General features: G+C 45.8%; 1 protein-coding gene across 1 annotated transcript in view; it reads left to right on the top strand.

Moving 5' to 3' along the window:
- The window catches only part of TNPO2 (transportin 2), a gene marked incomplete in the record, with an annotated part of 2,382,582 nt that overhangs the window by 1,734,980 nt on the left and 632,273 nt on the right, over window positions 1-15,329 (top strand).

Here is a 15,329-nt window from a genome sequence, read left to right as displayed (position 1 = left end):
TCTCTTTACTTCCATCAATTGTCTCATCAGTCCAGGCTGACTGCAAGGACAGTCCTTCAAGCCTTGGGGTTCATGGTATCTTGTATTCTGGTGCTTCCCAATGCCAAACTGCATATGAGGAAGCTACAATGGTATCTCAAAAATGTATGGACACAGCACTGCCAAGATATGGACACTGTCATTCAGATGATACCTTGCATTCAAAAGGAATTTTTGTGGTGGGCTCAGGAATGTCACCTAAACAAGGGACTCTCTGTGACCCGGCCAGAGGCGAGTCAGATTCTAACGACAGATGCCTCAGACAAAGCTTGGGGAGCTCATCTAAATGGAAAGTGGATACAAGACACGTGGCCTGCCAGACTTCTACATCTACATATCAACTTGAAGGAGATGTTAGCAGTCCAATTTGCATTAATAGCTTTCAAGGATTTACTTCTTCCAGGGCAGGTGTTGGTTCTAACAGACAACACAACTGTCATGTGGTACATCAACAAGCAAGGGGGAACACATTCTTATCCTCTGTGCAGACAAGCAATGGTTTTGTGGGAGACTGCTCTCAGTTTACAGCTAAATCTTCAGGCAAGGTTTCTGCCGGGAGCACAGAACTCCTTAGCAGATGTGTTGAGCAGACAAATTATGGATCCCCACGAGTAGAAATTGGATCCTCATGTATTTCAGAAATTGACAGTGTCATGGGGAACTCCAGACATAGATCTGTTCGCTTCTCCACTAAACTACCAGCTGCCAAAGTTTTGCACAAAAGGTTTCATCCCACAGCTTGGAAAGTGGATGCTCTTTCATTCAATTGGAGCAATCTTCATGTGTATGCCTTTCCACCTCTGCCTCTCCTCCCAAAGGTACTTCTGAAGGTCAGACAGGACAAGCCAAAGATGATTTTAATAGCTCCAGATTGGCCTCGACAGCACTGGTACCCACTACTGAGAAGTCTGGTACGGAGCCTCCATGGCCTTTACCTTGATTCCACACCTGCTGTCTCAGGAGAACAGTCATTTACTCAATGTCAAACTTCACTCTCTTCACCTGACAGCCTGGCATATTCTGTTTTAAACCCTGGAGGGTCTCAGCTTCCACAGCAAGTTTTGAATGTTATTTTGGAGGCCAGAAGGCCTAGTACAAGGAAAGTGTACGCAGATAAATGGAAGAGATTTTTATTTTGGAGTGCAGCAAAGGCATTTGATGTTTCTAAGCCTAATTTAAGTGTGGCTCTTCAATATCTTACTGAGTTACTGGACAAAGGTTTGTCCTTCTCTTCTATTAAGGTTCATGCTGCAGCAATTTCTGCTCACTATGACTGTGACCCACCATTGTTTTCTCATCCTTTGTTTAAGCAATTCCTTAGAGGGGCAAAGAATATAAGACCCCCACGGAGAGCTCCTACTCCTGCTTGGGATCCCAATTTTGTGTTGGAGAAACTCACTCTACACCCTTTTGAGCCTGCAGCTACTGCTGAGTTGAAATATTTATCATGGAAGACTGCTTTTTTGTTAGCCATTACCTCTCAAGTAGAAGGGTTTCTGAATTACAGGCCCTTATGGCAGTTGAGCCTTTCTTAATTTTCCATAAGGATAGGGTATCTTTGCATACTAATCCTTCCTTTATGCCTAAAGTGGTTTCTAGTGTGGCTTTAAACCAAACTATTCATTTGCCTACTTTTTATGCAAACCCCCAAAATAAAGGGGAAAAGATTTTGCACACTTTGGATATACACAGGCAGTTGCGATATTATTTGAGCAGAACTAAAGGGTTCAGGCAGTCTCAGCAGTTATTTGTTTCTTTTGCTTTGGGTTCTCAGGGCAAGCCTGTGTCAAAACAAACTATTTCTAAGTGGATTGGGTTTTGTATTGCTTTCTGTTATTCCCATCATGGTAAGGAGATTCCAGCTGGGATTAGGCCTCATTCCACTAGGGCTACTGCCACTTCTACAGCTTTTTTAAGGGGGGTGGCAACTAAAGATATTTTGGAGGCAGCTACTTGGAGTTCAGTGCATACTTTCTCTAAGCATTATCACCTTCCTCTTTACTCTAAATCGAGGGCTGGTTTTGCCACTGCAGTTTTACAGGGCATTTTGGCAGCTCCTACTGCTTTATAGGTTTGCCATCCTCCCTTATCTCTGCTTTGGGATTCTACCCAAGTGTAAGGACTGCAGCAATGTGAGATGAAGAACATAGTACAGTTTTGTACCTACCATAAATGTAGATGTTCAAGATCCACATTGCTGCAGTCCAATTTACCTCCTCCTTCCCTCTGTAGTTAGAGGCGGTTGTGTGGTTTGGGTTGTACATATTGTGAATATTGTATATATTGTACATATGGTTAGCACAAGGGTGGTTGGTTGTTTTTTGCTGTCTTTTGGTTTTGACCTTTTTGTTTAGGGTCTTCTGACATCTGGGGCAAGAAAAGACTGAGGATATGACGTCGGTCATGCGCATTTGTACCCTGACGTCCTGATGTCAGTCTTAAGCGCCTTGACCGACGTCAGCCTAATACTTTGATATTCGGGCCGACCGAGGACAGCGGACTACCCAAGTGTAAGGACTGCAGCAATGTGGATCTTCGAACATCTACATTTATGGTAGGTACAAAACTGTACTTTATCTCCATGGCACCTGCCTCAGACTCCTTCCCTGCTGTCTCATCAGGAGAACCAAATTCTGCACCCTCAGCTTCTAACACTGAACCTTGCAGCCTGGTTAATTACTTAATCTCTCCTTTACCATCCCTCAGAAAACCTGTGATGGATATCATTTTAGAGGTGAGGAGGCCTAATACAAGAAAATCTTATGCTGAAAAATGGAAAAGATTCTGTGCCTGGAACCAATCTGAAGGGATGACCACAGCAGCGCACAATTTACCTCAGATTTTACGATACTTATCTGAGATGCTTCACAAGGGCCTGTCTTTTTCCTCCATTAAAATACACTCCTCAGGCTTTTCAGCTCATTATAACACAGAACCTCCCCTCTTCTCTCCTCCACTTCTCAAGTAGTTCCTCAGAGGGGCCAAAATTTTGAGACCACCCAGGAGAGCTCCATCCCCAGCCTGGGACCTTAACTTTGTCTCGGAGAAACTCACTCTACCTCCTTCCGTGTCAGCTGGTACTGCAGACTTAAAATTTATTTCTTGGAAAACAGCTTTCCTTTTAGCAATCACTTCAGCTAGAAGGGTTTCTGAATTACAGGCCCTTATGTGGCAGTAAAGCCTTTCATAATATTTCATGCGGACAGGGTGTCCCTCAGAACCAATCCATCCTCAGAACCAATCCATCCTTCATGCCCAAGGTGGTATCCAGTGTAGCTCTTAATCACTCCATTCATTTGACAGCCTTCTTTCCCAATCCACAGAACTAAGGGGAACTGAGTCTGCATTCCTTGGATGTGCACAGACAACTTAGAATCTACTTGGACAGAACTAAATTTCGAAGAAAAATCTGACCAATTCCTAGTACCATTTGCTGCTGGGGCAGAGGGGAAGGCTATTTCAAAGCAAACCATTTCTAAATGGATAAGCCATTGCATTCATTTCTGCTATAAGCACCGTGGAAAACCTATCCCCCAGGGGATCAGGTCTCACTCCACCAGGGCTGCATCTACTTCTGCAGCCTTTTTCAGAGGTGTTCCTAACAGGGATATTCTAGAAGCTGCTACCTGGAGTTCTGTACATACTTTCACCAAGCATTATTATTTACCAATTTTCTCTAAATCCAGAGCTGGCTTTGCCACTGCTGTTTTGCAGGGCCCTATAGCTGGTCCTAATGCTGTATAAATTCCTCCTCCCCAACCATAGCTTTGGGAATCTATCCAAATGTAATGACTGTAACAGTGAAACACGAAGAACATAGTACAGTTGTGTACACGTACCATAAATGTAGATGTTCGAGTGTATTCACTGTTGCAGTCCTGGTTACCCTCCCGCCAGCCCCCTGTTTTTCTCTGGCTATACCTGTACTTTCTTTTACTACACCTAAAAGCCTTTTTGGTGTATTTGCTTTTGGTTGGAGGTGTATTTTTGTTTTTAATTTTATTTGCTCCCCATTTGGGGGGCACCTGACATCTGGGGCAAGAAAAACTGATGTAATGGGGTCTGCTGATGTTTTCTACCCCTGACGACCTCATATCATGGAAGAAGGGACAGCAACCGACGCAGGACCCAAGACTTTGTTAATCAGGCTGACTGAGGGCAACCTGCCAGCAGATTACTCAAATGTAATGACTGCAACAATGAATACATTCTAACATCTACATTTATGGTAAGTGTACACAACTGTCCTTTTTGGAAAGCGGGTGTATGCTTCAGCAACCTTTTCTGTCCGGGAGCTGAAATACCTGGTACATGTGATTAGGCTGCAGCAAGACCTGGTCAGGGAGATTGCTGAATCTACCCTGGGGTCCATGTTGGTGGAGGACAAGAAAGTGTCCTCACGAATGGCCACCCTGACATCTGTCACTAAGACCTCTATACGTCTCCTCTCCCATGCAACAGCAGGTGCTGTTAGAGCTGCTGGTACTGGTGTTGCCATGCCTGGCTCCGGTTGTGAGGCTTTTTGGAACCCTTTATGGCATCCTTTACGAATGCCCCTTATGACTGTTTGTCCCTTTTTGGGAAGATGGTATGTTCAGGGCGAGAAGGATGGGAAGACTGTCTGCTGTTGGGATCCGCTTTTCAGCACGTCAATTATCCTTCTCTTGGAATCGATGTTACCAAGATGATGTGGTTCCAGAAATCTTAGCTTCTCCCAGGACACTCAGGACCAACCTTCCTCCAGGGGCAGAGGGGGATTTAACAGATGCTGCCCTAGAGGCAGAGGGGGTCTGAGAAATCAAGGATTTCGAACCTTTCTCTGACCCGCACAGCAGCCTTGTAGGGTTGCCTGACTATACATCTCTGGAGGCAGTTGGTGGTCGCCTTTTGCTTCACCTAACTGCTTGGGAGTCCATCACGTAAGATCCATTGGGTGTTACAAATTATATCCAGATGTTGTTCAACTCCCTTTCTAAAGTCACCTCTGCCATCCAGACACCTCCCGAATGTCCCACCCACACACAGGGAGGATGCAGCACTGGAAATTACAAAGCTGCTAGAAAAATGGGTCATCCAACACGTCCCCCAAGATCAGTCCGTATTACGCATTTATTCCAGGTTCTTTAGTGCCAAAGAAGACTGGGGACCTAAAATCAATTCTAGATCGATCCACCTTGAACCTGTCAGTGGCCAAAACGAAAATCAAGATGGTCACCCTTCAGTCTATTGTTCCCTTCCTGCAGGAGAACGATTGGATGTGCTAGAATACACCTCCAGGATGCGTACTACCAGATCAAAATGGACAGGCCCTCTCGGAAGTTCCTCCGCTTCCGGCTGGGAGCCATATTACCAATTTCGAGCGGACCCCTTTGATCTCACCACAGTCCCCAGGGTGTTCTCCAAAGTTTGGCAATAGTAACGGCTCATCTGAGACTCCAAGGCATAACAGGTCTTCCCTTGCATAGACGATAGGTTCCTTGCTGCCCCTTCCAGGCATCAGCTGTATCTAGCGTGGGATTATTTCTTCTCCTAGCCCAGTGGTTGGACATCACCATCAGTCTCAGCAACTCTCCACTGACCCCGGTTCAGGTATTAGATTTCATAGGGGTTCAGTTTGACACAATTCAAACCAAGGTCTTTCTTGCCTCATAGAGGATACAGTCACTGAAACTTCACGTCTTGGGCGTTCTTAAAAGCCCAACCACCGGCGGAAATAAGGGTGTTAGGGTCCATGGCGGCCGTGGGGCACTACTTGGGAATGAAAGTCCAAGGCATGTTGTCCCCTTAACCAGATTGCATATCAACGTCCTGGAGATAAGGGCAGTGCTTCTTGCATTGCAGGCTCTCCATGTCTATCTTTCCCCCAGGTACAGTTGCTCTCCAGACAGACAAGATGTCTGTTCTCGTACATCAACAAACAAGTGGGAACCAGGTCTTACCCCCCCCCCCCCCTTATGTCATGAGGCCATGAGAATGTGGGAGTCAGCGATCTCCTCTGGCCAGTTTTTGGTGGCAACACACATTCTGGGGAGGACCAACAGTCTAGCAGACAGGCTCAGCAGGTCTGTTCTGACGGCTTAGGAGATGTCTCTGAATCCTTCAGTAGCGAAACAGATCTTTCCAAAGTGGGGTCAGACTTGCTGCGATTTCTTCGCTTCTCCATCCAGGGCAAAGTGCAGCAAGTTTTTTGCTCTGAACCCCCCTTGTGCTGGTAGCCCCCAAAGATGCTCTGTTTCATGCTTGTCTCTTCCCCCCTGTCGTCTTTATGCCTATCCTTCTCTTCCTTAAATTTCCAAAATTCCTTCAGAAAGCTTGCAAGCTGTGAGCCTAGTAATCCTTATTGCCCCATTCTGGCCTTGTGAAGTCTGGTTTCCCTCTCTCTGGTCTCATCTGGTGGCTGTTGGATGCAGTTTCGAATCTCGTTTCTCATCCTTCAGGGATTCCCCATCCAGACCTGGGCGGTCTGAGCTTACAGCCTGACTGCTAGAGTTCCCCTGATTGTTAGGACTCCCGGTTTATCCTTCACCTGTCAAAAAGATCCTGGGGGCTGCTCATAAATCTTTTACCAGAAAGGTTATACTCCAGTAAATGGAATCTGTTCTTAGTGTTTCACTGTTGCATTCACCACACTTGGGTTATCTGCCTGCAGGTAGCCCTCAGTCGGCCTTAATACCATAGATTTAATATTTCTGCATCAGATGCTGTCGCTCCAGGACTGGCGTCCGGTCGTCAGGGGTATAAAAACGGCAGCCGACGCCATTACATCAGTCTTTTTTGCCGAGGAGCCCAAAGCAGAAACAGTTCACAAGTGCCGGTCGGACGCTTCCTGCATTTTTGTTTACAAATTGAGTAATCATGAAGTCTTCTAAAGCTAAAGTACCCAGTTGGGATCCTTTTTCTTGCTCTAACTGATGCCAGAAAGTTAACAATTGTCTTGCCTGTGGAAAGCAAATACCTCCTAGAGATTTTCAATCTTACTGCATGACCTGTTTAGGCCCAGACCACAACGTACCTCGCTGTCGGCTTTGTGCCTTGTTTAACGCCCGAACCATTCGTCGTCTGGCTCTGTCGCCAAATTCTTTTGCTCTCAATCTCCGTATTCTGAAATGCTTTACGTAAGCCATCTGATTACCGATATTCTGAAAAAAAATGTAAAGGATAAGACATAGAAGACCGCATAGGTCCCAATCTGCCAACAACACTTCTGTTAAGCTAATTGCCAGTCCGCCGGTACTCAGTGAGGTGCTTTTGCAGCCCCTGATGCCCCCTTCAGTGGATTCGCAGGCCTCTGCTGAGACCCTTTAGGAGTCCTGTATGCCGCGAGACTCTTCGATGGAACCTGCGGATGTCTCTACCTTGGATGGGTCCGGAGCCGCTGTGGAGGCACCGGCTTCTGAGGCATTTCTTTGCTTAACCAATGTTAGACTCAATCCGATGACTTTTTTAAACCAAACTACCGAGTTTCTTTGGCCTAGATTATGCACAATGCCTAGAAAACAGATGACCAAAGTACATGCACCTGCTCCCATGCCACAAAAACAAATGCTTAGAATGGCCGAAGACCTTATTACGCTGATTAGGGGAAGTCAGCCTTCCCCTGCTAAGAGCAAACTGGAGTCCGATGACTGAGATTTCTTATTATGAAGACATGCCCTTATCTGCTTATGAGGATTCTTATGCAGAGGAATCCATTCCCTCTGCTTCCCCTCCAGAGGATTTTTCTTTTGGTGAAACTTTGCATACCTTAAGAGACCGATTCCACTGGGAATGCCAAAACTATCCTCAGTCCAAAAAGAGACTGAGAATTCCTAGAGTTGCCTCAGCACAGGCTTTTAGCAATTCCCCCTGTCCTGGATGGTGATGTTTTTACTCCTGACACTTTACTTCCTGCCCCTAGGAAACCAGACAGGTACTGCAAAGTACCTGATGCTCACAGATTTCTTTTCAAGAATCCTACTGCTGTCCCAGAGATCATTTCCCAGGGGCTTAAAGGCATCAAGGCAACTACAGCCAATAATCCCACCCCTTCGGACAGGGATTCCAGAGCTTTTAAACAGATTGGGTAAGAAGGTATACACCTCTGCAACTCTTGCTATTAGTGCATTGAATTGTCAGTTTCACATGCAGACGTATCAGCAACATATTATGGAACTTATTAAAGAAAAAGTGACAACCTTTACAGACTGTGCAGAAAATAAAGACTTGCATGAGCTTAGGCACTCTGCAAGCCAAGTCAACAAGCATACTTTGCAGTGTGGCTTTGATGCCCTAGAAGCATTTTGCCGGGCAGCAGTCACTGGTTCTGTACTGAAGACATGCTTGGCTGAAGGAGCAGACCTTGCCAGACCATGTCAAATTGAAGTTACTAGACGCTCCTTTGAACAAGGACAGTTTGTTTGGCACCAAAGCAGAAGAGGTTCTTAAAAAGATGGAAGAAAAAGCCAAGTCTTTGCAGACTGTTAAAGAATTCTTACAAGTGCAACCCCCTAGATTCAGTAGGCATTGCCCTTCTAAACACTGGTCCTTTCTAGCCCCCTCCAGGCCTTCTCAAACCAGACCCAGGGGAAACGGACCACCCAGGCTACAGTCTGAGTATGCCAAGATATAAGCAATGGAGTGCCCCACCCCTTGAGCAGGGAGTGTAAGCCACCTTATTGGAAAAAAAACTCAGTGACTTCCTTATTACACTCCCCAGCCCTGCCCAATTGCTTGTGCCCCTAGGAGGAAAACTTGCCTTCATGCAAAAAACTGGACGTCCATCACGCAGGACCGGTGTATCCCAAGGGTACAAATTTTATTTCCATTCACTGCCAACCCCAAGCGGGTTTTTCCAAACCAATGGGGCAGAGGCTCAAAGCCAAGTAGATTCCCTGCTCAATTTCAGAGCTTTTCAGCCGGTTCCAGTAGAACAGAGAGGGGTCAAGGATTCTACTCCAGACTCTTCGTGGTACCCAGAAAAGAGGGCTCTTGGCACCCAATCCTTGATCTTTCAAATCTCAACAACTTCCTGGTGGTTTCAAAATGCTTACCCTGCAACAGCTTCTTCCTATGCTAGCCAAGGATGCCTGGTTAGTCACCCTAGACTTAAAAGAAGCTTGTCTGCACATCCCCATAAGGGAGTCATGCAGGAAGTTTCTACGTTTCAGGGCAGGTTCTGTGCATCATCAGATCTGAAGTAGTCTGCTTCATTTGGTGTTCAACCTGTGAGAATACAGATCCGAATCAGATCCGAGCCGGCAAATATTACTAGCATCTGCTCTGAGCTCCAGACACCTCCCCTTACCCGTAATACACCTCCACTGCCTTCCATCCCCAGATCTCGTTTGCCACAATTTGTTATACATCGTATCTTCAGAGCTCCAGCTAGCAGTGGGTGATTTCTCTACTGCAAGTTAAAACTTTGTTTCTTCCAGCCGATCTAGGTTAGTTTAGGTACCACTTCTCCCCCCTCCCATCGCTTTGGCATCGAGTGTAGGTTTGTTTAGATAGAGTAGTTTCTGTGGTGACCCTCCCCCTTTAGTGTGGTGAGTGAGTGTGTCTGTTGGAGTAGAGAGAGTTTTTGCCTGTCCTTTTTTAAGGCTTTCTTTATCATAGAATGGCTGAAAAGCTCGTCTTCAAGCGCTGCACAATGTGTAGCCATAAGCTCTCCCCAGCGGATGGCTACACTGTGTGTTGTGCTTAGGTGTGTCCCACCTTAGTGTGGATTGCTCCATTTTTCGGGGTTCAATCCCCAAGCTTTTAAAGATAGGACGGCCAAGTTGGCCCTCAAAGTTCTTTTGCCTGCTACTGATCCTCCTTACTTGTCTTCAGCTTCAGTCACAACGGCTGCTGTGACTACCTCTTCCACGTGTCCTCCTATTCCTGTGTTGCAGTATTCTTTATGTGGGATTTCCTGCCTTCAGGTAACCCGTACGTCTGCTCCTATACAAAAGCTTCAGCTTGGCTGTTGCAGCTGCGTGGGACGTCACACACAGGGCCATAAACCAGGGGGCCCTATGTGTGATGTCTGCACGCACAATCCTCAGAACTTTTCAGCCGCAGACTACTTTGCATCGTGCGATCGTTCTTCACACGTTGGATCGACTATAGATAATTAGCCTGTTGGGTTTTTTGCATTTCTAATATTTTACCGATCTTTCACAATGCTTAGGCTTTGTTGTAGATGTTTTTCGTGTTTCACTGTTGCAGTCATTACATTTGGGTAATCCTTCTGGCAGGTTGCCCTCAGTCGGCCTGAATTCCAAAGTCCTGGGTCCTGTGTCAGCTGCCGTCGCTCCTTCCCTGACGTCAGGTCGTCAAAGGTATAAAAGATGCGGCTGACGCCATTTTCTTTAGTCTTTCTTGCCACTCTGTAGCAGAAGCAGTTCGCAAGTGCCAGTCAGCCGACTCCTGAGATTTCCGTGGTTGAGTTTCTGATCCGAAGTCTTCAATAAAGCTAAGTACCCCGTTGGGGAAACTTTTTTTCTTGCTCCAGACTGATGTCAGAAAAAGCTAATTGTATTTCTTGTGGAAAGCAAATACCTCATAAGGACTTTCATTCTTACTGTATTCCTTGCCTAGGCCCTGATCACAACGTTGCTGGTTGTTGATTTTGTACTAGATTTAACCAACGCACTATTAAGCATCGGTATGATTTTGCTTTAAACGATTTTGGACGCCGGTTTAATTATCCATAAATGTCGTCTGATAGCCATCCGACTACCGGAGTTCACAAAAAACGCAAAGAAAAGGAGAGACAGACAACCGAGGCCCAAAACCAACAACGAAGCTTCTCCTATGCCAGTCGCCGGTTCTCAGTGAAGTGCTTTTGCAGCCCCTGATACCCGCTGCTTTAGAGTCGCAGCCCACTACCGACTCCCACATGGAGTCGGCCATGCTGCTGGAAACTCAAGGTATTGGAGCCTCGGATATTATTTCTTCAGATGGGTCCGGAGCCGCTGAGCAGGCACCGGCTTCTGAGGGTGTATTAAGACCTAAACATCCTTACATTAAACCAGCCTCCGCTTCAAAGGCAAAGACTAAAGCACCTTCTAAAGCAAAGAAACAAACTCAAGAGCCACGTGGACAGGCCTCTATGCCCAAAAAACAGATACTCAAAATGGCCGAAGACGTAATTACTTTGATCAGGGGTTCCCATCCCCCTCCTGATAAGAGGCCTAGGCAAGAGACGGACTATGAATCTTCAGATCAGGTTTCTATTTCTTCTGATTCCTCTTCTGATCAGGAATGTTCTTTTCCCCCTATGAGGATTCTGATGCTGAAGAATCTATACCTGCAGCTTCTCCTCCAGAGGACTATTCCTTTGGGGAAACCTTGCATACCATGAGGGAGCATTTCCACTGGGAGAGCCAAGATTTTTCAGAATCTAAAAAGAGGCTCAGGGATTTCCTTTTACTACCTCAACACAGGCCATTAGCCATTCCACCTGTTTTGGATATTGTAGATGTGTTTTCGGAGTCTAGTCTCACCCCTGACTCCTTACCTCCAGCTCCTGTTAAGCCTGACCGATATTACAGGGTTCCTGACTCTCATAAATTCCTTTTTTAAAACTCTGCTGCAGACCCATAAACTATTTCACAGGGTCCCAAAGGAGTTGAGGCTTCTGCGCAAAAAAACCCTACCCTCTCTGACAGATTCTAGGGCACTAGATAGATGGGGGGGGGAAAGGTTTACACATCTGCTACCTTGGCTATAAGGGCCTTAAACTGTCAGTTTCATATGCTCAAATATCAGCAACATGTCATGGCATTGCTTAAACAGAAAATGTTATTAAACTCTGAATGTGCAGAAAACAAGGAAATGCAGGATTTATTGCATGCAGCTGAACAAGTTGGAAAGCATACTTTGCAATGAGGTTTTGATTCTTTGGAGGCCTCCTGCAGGGCCGCAGTTACGGGTTCTGTAATTAGGAGGCATGCTTGGTTAAAGGAACAAAATCTGCCTCATCATGTCAAAGTTAAATTATTAGATGCGCATTTACATCATGATACTTTGCTTGGTGTTAAGGCAGAGGAGGTGTTAAAGAAAATGGAGGACAAAGCTAAATCTATGCAAACTGTCAAAGATTTTTTACAAGTACAGCCACCTAGGTTTAGTAGACACTGGCCTACAAAGAATTGGTCCTTTCCTGTGTCACAGACCTCAAAGGGGCAGATCCAGACACCCTAGAGGCAGATCCCCAGGCGCAAGGTTCCTACAGGTCAAAGCAATGGGGTGCTTCTACCTCCAAAGTTGGAGAAGACAAATCACAACCATACAGAAAACCGTCCCAATGACTTCCCCCTGCCTGCACCAAGCACTTATCGCCTGGCAGCACCCTTAGGGAGAAAATTAGCAGTAAAATTGGCACATTATAACCCAGGACAAGTGGGTTCTAAATATCGTGTCACAAGGTTACAAGTTCCATTTCCATACCTTGCCAAAGGCAAACGGCTGGCCAGATCTGCCAAAAAATCATTGGGCAGAGGCACAAAAAAAAGTCTCATCCCTCATGGATATGGGGGCCATTCAACAAGTACCAGAGCAAGAGCAGGGACAAGGATTTTATTCAAGACTGTTCTTGGTACCCAGAAAGGACAAGACCTGGAGTCCAATACTGGACCTATCGATTCTGAATACATTCTTGTATGTACCAAAATTCAAGATGATGACTTTACAGAAGCTTCTGCCCATGCTGGGCAAGAACACTTGGCTGGTGACTCTAGACCTAAAAGAGGCATACCTGCATGTCCCAGTCAGACAGTTATGCAGAAGATCCCTCAGATTCAAGGCAGGCTCAATGCATTACCAATTCTCTGCACTGCCCTTTGGCTTATTTACTGCGCCCAGGGTCTTTACAAAGTGCCTGGCACCAGTAATTGCATTCTGCAGACAGAGGAATACAAATATATCCTTACTTGGACGACTCTCTAATTTAAGCAGAGAACAAGGACATTCTTCTACAGCATCTGGCGTATCTGCAAAGACATCTAACGTGCCTAGGGTACACAGTCAACGAAAAGAAGTCAGAACTAGTACCCTCTCAAGAGATCATATTCCTGGGTGCAAGCTTAAATACAACTGCCCAGATAGCTTATCTCACACCAGACAAAGGCAACTGACTACCTATTTCAAAATGTTAGCAACAAAGGCCCAGTTATCTGCAAGAAAAATTCTGCAGGCTTTGGGCTTCATGGCATCCTACTAATTCCATATGCAAGACTGCATATGAGTAAACTTCAGTGGTACCTAAGTGTTTGGACTCACTGTCACAGCGTGGAAACGATGATTACTCTTATTCCCTGCCTACAACAGGAGTTTCGATGGTGGGCAAAGGCTTGTCACCAAAACAAGGGACAGCCATTCACATTACCCCCAGCCAGGCAGACACCAACAACGGATGCATCAGATTATGCCTGTGGGGTCCACATGGCAGGAAGATGCATTCAGTGCACATGGTCCTCAACCCAAATGCATCTACATATCAATCAAAAAGAGATGCTAGCTGTTCAGAATGCCCTGACAGCCTTCAAGGACCTACTTCATCCGGGACAACTACTGATAGACAGACAACACCACGGTCATGTGGTATATAAACAAGCAGGGGGGCACACATTCTTACCCCCTTTGCAGACTAGCCATGACTTTGTGGGACACAGCATTAACTTACCAAGTACATCTGCAGGCACAATTCCTGCCAGGAAGGAAAAATACTCTGGCAGATTAACTAAGCAGAAACCTCATGGATCCCCACGAGTGGCAGCTGTATCCGCAAGTCTTCAGCATGATAAGGAAATGGGGATGCCCGGACATAGATCTATTCGCCTCCCCTCACAACTACCAACTAAAAAGATTCTGCGCAAGGACTTATCACAGACAAGCATAGAAAGTGGACACCCTATATTTCAGCTGGAAAAACCTATCAGTATATGCCTTTCCCCCACTGCCTCTCCTGCCCAAGGTACTCATAAAGGCCAGACAGGAGAAGCCAGAAATGATACTGATTGCCCTAGACTGGCCCCGCCAGTACTGGTTTCCAATCCTAGAGAACTTGTCTCAATGCCCAGCTTGGACCTTACCTCAAATACCTCATCTACTGTCCCAGCAAAACAGTCAGATCCTGCACAGCCAACTCAGGACTTTAAACCTGGCAGCATGGCGGATAATGTCATACAAAACACACCTCTCAGTAAAGCTGTGATGGATGTTATTTTGGAGGCCAGAAGGCCTAATACTAGAAAATCTTATGCTGGAAAATGGAAGAGATTCTGTGCTTGGAACCGGGCACAAGGAACTGATACAGCTGTGCCCAATATTCCTCAGATTTTGCAATACTTAACTGAGATGCTGGACAAAGGCCTATCTTTTTCATGTATTAAAATTCATGCCTCTGCCATTTCGGCTCATTACAATACAGAGCCACCAATCTTTTCTCATCCCTTATTAAAACAGTACCTCAGAGGAGCCAAAAATGTAAGGCCTCCAAGGAGATCAACAATGCCTGCATGGGACCTCAACTATGTCTTGGAAAAACTCACCCTGTCTCCTTTTGAGCCAGCTGCTACTGCTGATATAAAGTTTTTATCTTTGAAAATAGCTCTGCTCTTAGCAATAACTTCTGCAAGATGAGTTTCAGCTACATGCACTCATGGCGGTGGAACCTTTTATCATTTTTAATCCAGACAGGGTCCCTCTGAGAACAAACCCAACATTTATGCCTAAGATGGTGTCCAGTGTGGCTTTTAACCAAACTATTCATCTGCCAACTTTTTATCCAATTCCACAGAACAAGGGGGAAAGAATTCTGCATTCTTTGGACGTACACAGACAGCTTGTATTCTACTTGGACAGAACTAAAGTTTTCAGAAACAGAGCAATTCCTAGTGACGTGTACTGCAGGATCACAAGGAAAGGCTATCTCAAAGCAGACTATTTCAAAGTGGATAGGCCACTGCATTCTTTTCTGCTACTTACACCATGGCAAGCCAGTGCCTAAGGGCATTAGGCCGCATTCAACCAGAGCTGCAGCCACTTCAGCAGCCTTTCTCAGGGAAGTACCAACCAAGGACATTTTAGAGGCTGCTACTTGGAGTTCAGTGCACACCTTTACAAAGCACTATCATCTGCCACTCTACTGTAAATCCAGGGCAGGCTTTGCCACTGCAGTTTTGCAGGGCCTCATGGCCGCTCCTAATGCTGTTTAGCTCCAGCCTCCCATCCATAGCTTTGGGACTCTACCCAAATATGACTGCAACAGTGAAACATGAAGAACATAGTACAATTGTGTACACTTACCATAAATGTAGATGTTA

Source organism: Protopterus annectens, chromosome 9.part0 (assembly GCF_019279795.1).
Source record: "Protopterus annectens isolate FY-2018-M chromosome 9.part0, PAN1.0, whole genome shotgun sequence".
Lineage (NCBI taxonomy): Eukaryota > Metazoa > Chordata > Ceratodontiformes > Protopteridae > Protopterus > Protopterus annectens.
This window is presented reverse-complemented; position numbering and strand designations above follow the sequence as displayed.